Here is an 8,555-nt window from a genome sequence, read left to right as displayed (position 1 = left end):
TACCACCCAAGATGCAGCAAGTTAGAGATAGTCCATATATGCTTTGTTGATGACTTAATTATGTGTTGTTGAGCTGATCCAATTTCTATAAAGTTGATACTTCAACAGTTCAACCACTTTTCAGCAGTATCTGGACTCAAGGTAAATTTGGAAAAAAGTTCATTGTATGTGGCATGGGTTAGTTCAAAACTAAAGGACCGGTTATTGAATGAAATGTAATTCTCAGAGGGAGAGATTTTATTCAGGTATTTGGGGGTTCCTTTGTCCTTAAAGAAGTTCACAGTTCAACAATGCTACCATTAGTTGAGAAAATGATTGCAAGAATAAGATGTTGGTCCACTAAGTACTTATCATATAGTGGAAGGGTGCAACTTATTAAAAGTGTGTTGTTTGAGATTCAGACATACTGGGCCCAGGTATTTTTAATTCCAAAGAAAGTCATCCAACTCATAACAAGAGTTTGCATAATATTCCTATGTACAAGAAGTCATGAGAGATCAAGGAGAGCACTGATTGCATGAGAGACATTATGTAAACCGTATTCATCAGGTGGATAGAGCATCATAGAGTTCCATACATGGAACAAAGCAGCTATCAACAAGTTATTATGGGTTGTAACAACCAAGAAAGATGCAATTTGGATAAAATGGATCCATACATACTATATCAAAGGGAAAAAGGTACAACATCTAAATACACCTGCAAGGGCCTGCTGGTTGGTAAGGAAAATATTGGATGCAAAGAAATGGTTTCTGAACATGGACCTTAATATGACATTACAAAATTTCTGTGACAAAGGTAAATTCAGAATCAAAAAAGCTTATCAATCATTTCTACCACAGTATCAGAAAGTTCAACGGAGAGGACTAGTGCTGGGACCAAATACTATACCAAAACACAAGTTCATCATATGGCTGACACTTATGGTTTGATTGGTTACTATTGATCGACTGCAAAAATGGGTATACGCGTCCAAATAGACTATGTCCTATGCAATACTGGAGTTGAGGAAAACCTGCAGCATTTATTCTTTCAGTGCTCCTACTCATCCCAAATCTGGAATACAATACTAGGTGGCTAGGAGAGAAGAGGAGAATTAGCAACTGGGAGGAAGAAACTGAATGGATAAGCAGGAAAATGAGAAACAACAGACCACGAGCATAGATCATTAAATTCCTATATGTTGCAACTATTTACTATGTGCGGAGTGAAAGAAATGCAAGAAGATTCCAGGATACAAAGAAAGTGGGTCAACAGATTCTTAAAGAGATAACCATACAGTTGCACACAAGAGGACAACATTTCAGCAAATGGAAGACAGACTTAGAGTCCTTGAATAGTTATCCTATCTAGAGGTAGTTAAGAAACTAGAAAGAGGAATTTATACCTTTACAAATAGGTAGTGAGATTTTGGAAGACTAGTTATAGAGTCCAATGTAACTAGTGGATGTACATAATTATACTTGGTTGAAATAAATTTTTTAACTTTTGGCCAAAAAAAGAATAGTATTAGCGACATCTTGTTACAAAATCAGTTAAAGGGTCTTTTAAATATTAATGTTGGCTAAGATTAACTCTATTCTATTAGAAAATCTAATTTTTTTAAACCAAGATCTAAATTTTGGGTCAAACAGTTTGGCGCCGTCTGTGGAATTTTCTCAGCCAATCTTTTAGTTTCCGTTAGATCCATAACTCACGTGACTTGTTAATCTAACCAACTACAAAGTTTATCTCTTGTCTTTGTGCGTACAAAAGCTTCCATGGGAGGTGACCAAGGAAAAGGAACGAGGGCAACATATAATGTTCCCCTTAACCTCATGAACTCCATCAATGAAGGCTATGACACACGGGGAGAAGAAATGACACCACTGCCTCCCCCAGGCAAGAGAGGTCGCTTGCCCCTTTCTGCAGCACAACAAAACCAAATGGGTAAGGAGCCTCCACGTCCACGGGAGAAGGGGTGCCACCTGCTATGAAAAATCTCCTTGAAGCATGGCTAACTGATACTCTAGTAAGCGTACTCAGTAAACAAGCTCAATTCACGACCATAGAAATCACGAGAATCCATGCAGCACAACGTGGGAATGAACATGATAACCAACTAGACCCTCCGACTCCAGGTAAAACTCATACTATTACTGACAATGCAGGTGACAGCGTCCTCGCCGCTGTACTTAAAAGAATGGAAGAAATGGGAAATGAGAACAAGGCGCTCAAAGACCAAATGAAAGATCATCAAGAATGAGTAGACAAAATACCAGGTGCCCCTAAACTATTACCAAGAAGGGACGCGGACAAGTTTGTGGAATAGTCGTACAACGAGGAAGCGACCCTACATACCATACCAAAGCCCTTAAAGATGCCCTCATATCTCAGAACCTACGATGGGACGATTGACCCCGAAGATCATGTGAATCACTACGTTATCGCTGTGAAAGGAAACAACCTACCCAAAGAGCAAGTGTCCTCTATCTTGCTGAATTTTTTTGGCAAAAGGGCGTTAACATGGTATTCACAATTACCAACCCGTTCCATAGAAACATTTGAAGAGATGGCTGACAAGTTCATGACGGCGCACGCCGGGGCCAAGAAAGTTGAAACAAGAGTAAATGACATCTTTGCCATTAAGCAATCCCTAAGAGAAGGACTAAGGGACTTCTTTGTCCGATTCAACTATACCTGTTTATCGGGGCGGGCTGGCCCGTTTTCAGCCCGCTTCTGCCCGGGTCAGCCCGCTACTATTCACGTTGGGTCGAGTTGGGCCGGGGGCCGGGTTGTGTACGTTCACATATAGACTAACGGTGCCCCGAACCCGTTAAGCCCGAATTTCCTTAACGGGCTGAACACAGGCTGCAGCCCGTTAGCAGCCCGGTTTTTGTTTGAATTTGTTTATTTTTTTTAATTAAATTGGACCATTCCCAACGGTCAAATTCAGAAATGACTGTTGGGGAACGGCCAGAAATTGCAAAAATGGCCAATTTCTGCAGAAATGGCCAATTTCGCCCCCCCCCATTAATAATATAGCCCTCCCACCCCAAAATCTATAAATAGCCCCTCTTCTTCTTCATTTTTTCTCACAAATTCACTCTCTTACTACTCTAATTCTCTCTCAAGTATCAAACTCTCAATTCTCTCTTGATATTATAGTTCTTAAATTCTCAAATCTCAAATTCTCAATTATTTATTATTTCAAGTTTCATCAATTATTTAGTTTAGCCATTACAAAATTATTATTATCAAATATCAATTATTCAAGTGAAGTGTGGTATCAATTATCAAGTATTCAAGTATTATCAACTATCAAGTTTCGGTCTATCAATTGAAGTTTGAATTTTGATATCAAAAATTCAAAATTAGTGCGGCATAAGGAATCCCGGTACACTCGTTCCATCTCTTTCTCTTATTTGGTGTACACTTATTTTATTAATTAGTTTCTTAATTTAGTTTCTTAATTTAATTTCTTACTTGAATTTCTTAATTTAATTTCTTACTTTAATTTATATAATGGATTTACTTAGAGCGGCCAAAAAAGCATGCACTAGAGGTGGTAGTAAGAAAACTTCATAAAGAACAAGAGGTGGTGTTGGTTCTTCTAGTAGCTTTACACATATTTCTGAAAGTTCACCTGAAAATTTAAATGTAGATTATGAGCGAATGCAAGAAAATTATGGTGTAGATGATGATTTAGATGCTTTGTTAGATGATATTCAATCACCTGATAATCTTGACACACCACCACCTACACCTAGTAATGCTAGTCAAACTCAAAATGTTAGGGGTGCAGGTGCAACAAGTAGGTCTCCTCTCCCTATTAAGAAGAATCGACGATTAAGAGGAAAGTGTTGGATATTTTTTGAAAGACTAGAAGATCAAAAAAAATATGTAAAATGTAAAATTTGTAGTGAACATTATAAACATGAGCCCAGTAAAGGAGGGGGAACGGGTCAACTTCGTAGGCATATGGAAGATAAACACCCTCTTGAATGGGGAGTAGATGAGTTATCTGGGCAACAAAGACTTAACCCGAGTACTAGTGGGTTATATGGAAAATATGATATTAAGAAAGATCGGGAAGAATTAGCTAAAATGATTGTTTTAGGTTGTTTACCTTTTAGTTTTGCTTCTTTACCGTATCTTGGTACTTATATTCAAAGAATTTATAACCCTATGTTTAAAGGTATTCCTAGAAGTACTTGTAGAGCTGATATCTTTAGGCTTTTTGGACAATATCAGACATATATACGTTATTTGTTCGCAAGTCTTCCTTGTAAAGTTTCTCTTACTTCTGATATTGGTCGTGCTGTGAATGGAAATGATTATTTGACTGTTACATGTCATTGGATAGATGATAATTTTTGCATGCAAAAACGTATTATTGCTTTTAAATATGATGAAGATCAAAGTCATACTGGTGCATTTATAAGTAATATTATATATGAAGTTGCTATATTTTATAATCTTGCAGAAAAAGTTTTGTGTATGTCATTTGATAATGCTTCTAACAACACTGCTGCTATTACAATATTAAAATTGCATCTACACCCACTAATTCCTGAAATATTTCATGTTAGATGTGCATGTCATATTTATAACATGATTGTGAAGAGTGGCCTTGAATTATTTAGAGATGAAATTACTTTAATTAGGAGAGTTGTTGGTGTAATTCAAGGAAATAATAGAAGTGCTAGATTAAATGGATTTAAGGAACAATGTGTACACTATGGACTAAAACCAAGACTCATGCCTGAAGAAATAGTTACTAGGTGGAATCATACTTATTTGTTCTTAAGATGTTGTTATAAATATAGAATGCCTATAACTGAAGTTGCTAATTCTCATTGTACCGATCCTAACCGTTTGTTAACATCTAGAACTTGGGAAGTCATTCATGATGTTATACAATTTTTACAAAAATTTTATGTGGCTACACTTGAGTTTTCTGGAGCTTATTATCCTACCATTTCAAATGGTTTAGTTCATATTGCTGAAATTTCTCTTTTACTACATAATTTGAAGCAGAAAGAAGGATATGCTACTGTTGTTGAATTTATGCTAGATAAGTTTAAAAAGTATTTCTACCCAATTCCCTATATTTACCTAATTGGTGCTATTTTAAATCCTACTGTCAAAATGATAAAATGTCGCCAATTAATTAGAGCTTTATATACTTATATGGATGTTGGCCCAACTGAAACTCATGATATTGACACTTGTATTTCTGAGCTACACACACATTTACAAACTTTATATAATTATTATGCTAACATTGTTGATGCTTCTTCGGTTGTAGATGCAAATATTCCTTCAACTAATCCTTCAACATCTGGAACAACTATGGATGATGATGATTGTGTTCAAGATTATCAGATTTGGTCTACACTAGGAGATCATCAACAAACCAGTAGCAGAAATATTGATGAACTACAATTCTACTTGCAAAAGTTACCAAAGCCCCTCACAAAGGATTTTCTATCGCTGAGTTGGTGGAGGAGCAACTCAAATCAATTTCCTGTTCTTTCGGCCATGGCTCGAGACGTGCTAAATGTGCCGATTTCAACAGTCGCATCAGAGAACGCATTTAGCTAAGCAAGGCAGCAACTAGGAGATACCCGTCATTCATTGGGCAGCAATGCTTTGGAAATTCTAGTGTGCTTAAGAGATTGGATAAGATCAGAACGACGAAATCAATGGCGTGACGAGGTAGACGAAGAGGAGGACCAAGAAATTGGAGATATAATGGTTTATGGTTCCGATTCAACCAATCCCGGAAACCAAGAATCTCATGTTGACATGGAAGAACTTACAAAAATGATGCAAAACATGTGATGTACTATTTCTTATTTTTTATAATTATTGTAAACTTTTAAGTTTTAATTTGCAAGTTCAAAAATAAAAAAATAAAAAAAGAACTTGCAAATTAATTTGAAATATTAAAAATATAAATGAAAGCATTCGGAGTTTGTTCCTTACATTTGCCTATTGGTCTTATACTCTTATTAAATAATTTTTTGTAGCCACTAACTTTCCAATTTCAATTTTATAATTATAAAATACAAATTTCAAATTTAAAACTTTAAACTTTAAACTTCAAAGTTTAATTCTAACCCTTAAAAGTTTGTAAATACTTAACTATCAATAACATTGAATAAGAAAAATAAAATTTAAATTAAAAAAAAAATGAGCTCGGCCGGCCCGAGCCCGTGTGAGCCCTAACCCGTACGGGCCCACGAAAACATGAAAAATCCCAGCCCTATAACAGCCCGTTAACCCCAGACCGCTAACAACCCGCCCGCTAACCGAACGGGTTGGGGTTTTTTCCCGTTCAGCCCGTCCCAGCCCGCCCGATCAACAGGGTGAGGATGACCTTACCAAAAGTTTCTGAAGGGATGGCCATGACAGCCTATCAGAATGGATTGAGCAGAGATGGTTCGAGGTCGACCACAAAGCTTTTGAGTCGACTGATAAAGTATCCATTGGCCATTCGGGACGAAATCCATAATGCCTACTGGGCCGAGGTCACAGGGATGACGATGACCCTAATGGACCAACTCGACGGCTAACCTTAGTACAATCTGAGCCCGGGAAAGAACACAAAGATAGTACTAGGAGAGACCACCCAATGTCACGGCCGGGCAGGGAACGATACCAATCTTATGTCAGGACACTCATTCCCTCCTTCCGATATGAAGATGGCCCATCTAGGCCAAGATCAGGCACTCACAGGAACGATTGAGGTATGCCCCCTGATTATCTGCTTACAATTTTTGTGTATTGCCTACAGAAGTGGTCTACGCTCTCGAGAAGCTCGGAACAAAAGTCAAATGGCCACCCAAGATAAGGTCGGACCCAAACACAAGGAATCTGATGCCCTCTATGAGTTCCACGAAGAACGTGGACACAAAACAGAAAGTGCATTGCCTTGGGGCAAGAGGTGGAAAACTTGTTGCAGTAAGGGCACCTCAAAGAACTGCTCACCGATAAAGACAAGAACACCTTGGCAAGGGGTCGAGAACGTCCAGGCCCGCTAAAGCCCCCTTCACCAGCTCGTACCATCAATATGATTATTTGTGGCAGCGATGACGCCTCTACCAACGACATCAAATCCAATGCCACCCACAAGCTCAAAAGATTGATCACTCACAAACGGTATGACGAACTTGAAGAAAGTATCATCTTCAATGAGTCAGATGCCGATGGTTTGAGTTTCCTTCATAATGATGCACTTGTCATTATTTTACAAATTTTAAATACCGATGTTAAGAGAATTATGGTAGATGATGGAAGTGAAGCATGCATCATCCATCCCCAAGTCCTTGGACAAATGAGACTCAATGACATGATAGTGCCACGTTGTATTACACTAACCGATTTTAATAATGTAGTTGAACGGACTTCAGGAGAAATCACCCTCCCCATTCTTGCCGGTGGAGTAACTCTAGAGACGACATTCTATATCATGGACTAGGACACCGCATACAATGCTATCGTGGGACGACCATGGATACACCTTATGAGAGTTGTCCCCTCCAGTGTATACCAAGTGATCAAATTCCCAACACCTTGGGAAATATTCAACATATGAGGGAAACAACGTACATCCTCAGAATGCTACTGAATTGCCATGGATAGCACGACAACTCAACAAAAGAGAGAAAAGGAACATGAAACATAGCAATCAGTAGGGTCGAGGTCATCACAAGGCTAAGCCAAAGAAGCCATTATGGGTCCCGAGATGGTCGAAGTCGCTGAATCAACCATATATGACCTCAACACCATTCAACTAGATCATAACGACCCCAACAAAAAGGCCTATATCGGCTGCAAACTTTGAGAACCAGGTAAATTTAGTCAATTCTTATTAACTAGCATAGATTCGTTTGCCTTTAGTCATGCATACATGCCATGTATCCCCAAAGAAATCACCATACACAAGCTGACTGTCAACCCCCTTCTACCGCCGATAAGGCAGTTCTGACTAATGTCCAACCTCGCCATTAATGAGGTCGTCCATGAAGAAGTATAGAAGTTATTGGCAAACGGCTCCATCAGGGAGGCGAAGTACCCCAAATTGATAGCCAATGTAGTGATGGTTAAAAAGAAAAACAAGAAATGAAGGATGTACGTGGACTTCACAAACCTAAACAATGCATGCCCAAAAGATTCATTCCCACTACCACACACCGACCAACTCATCGACGCAACGGCTGGGCATGACCTGTTAAGTTTCCTAGACCCATACTCAGGTTACAACCAAATACTCATGGAGGAAGAGGACCAAGAGAAAACCACGTTAATCACCCATATGGGACACATATTGTTATAGGGTCATGACATTTGGGTTAAAGAATGCAGGGGCTACCTATCAAAGGTTGGTCAAAAAAATATTCCAAGATCAACTTGAAAAAACCATGGAGGTGTATATCGATTACATGATGGTCAAGTTCGTGAAGGTAGAGGATCATATCGACCACCTAAAGGAAGCTTTCGATATACTAAGAAAGTACAAAATAAAATTAAACCCCGAGAAATGCGTGTTTGGTGCAGGCTCAGGAAAG

This window comes from Nicotiana sylvestris, chromosome 1, assembly GCF_000393655.2.
Source record: "Nicotiana sylvestris chromosome 1, ASM39365v2, whole genome shotgun sequence".
NCBI classification, from domain to species: Eukaryota; Viridiplantae; Streptophyta; class Magnoliopsida; order Solanales; family Solanaceae; genus Nicotiana; species Nicotiana sylvestris.
This window is presented reverse-complemented; position numbering follows the sequence as displayed.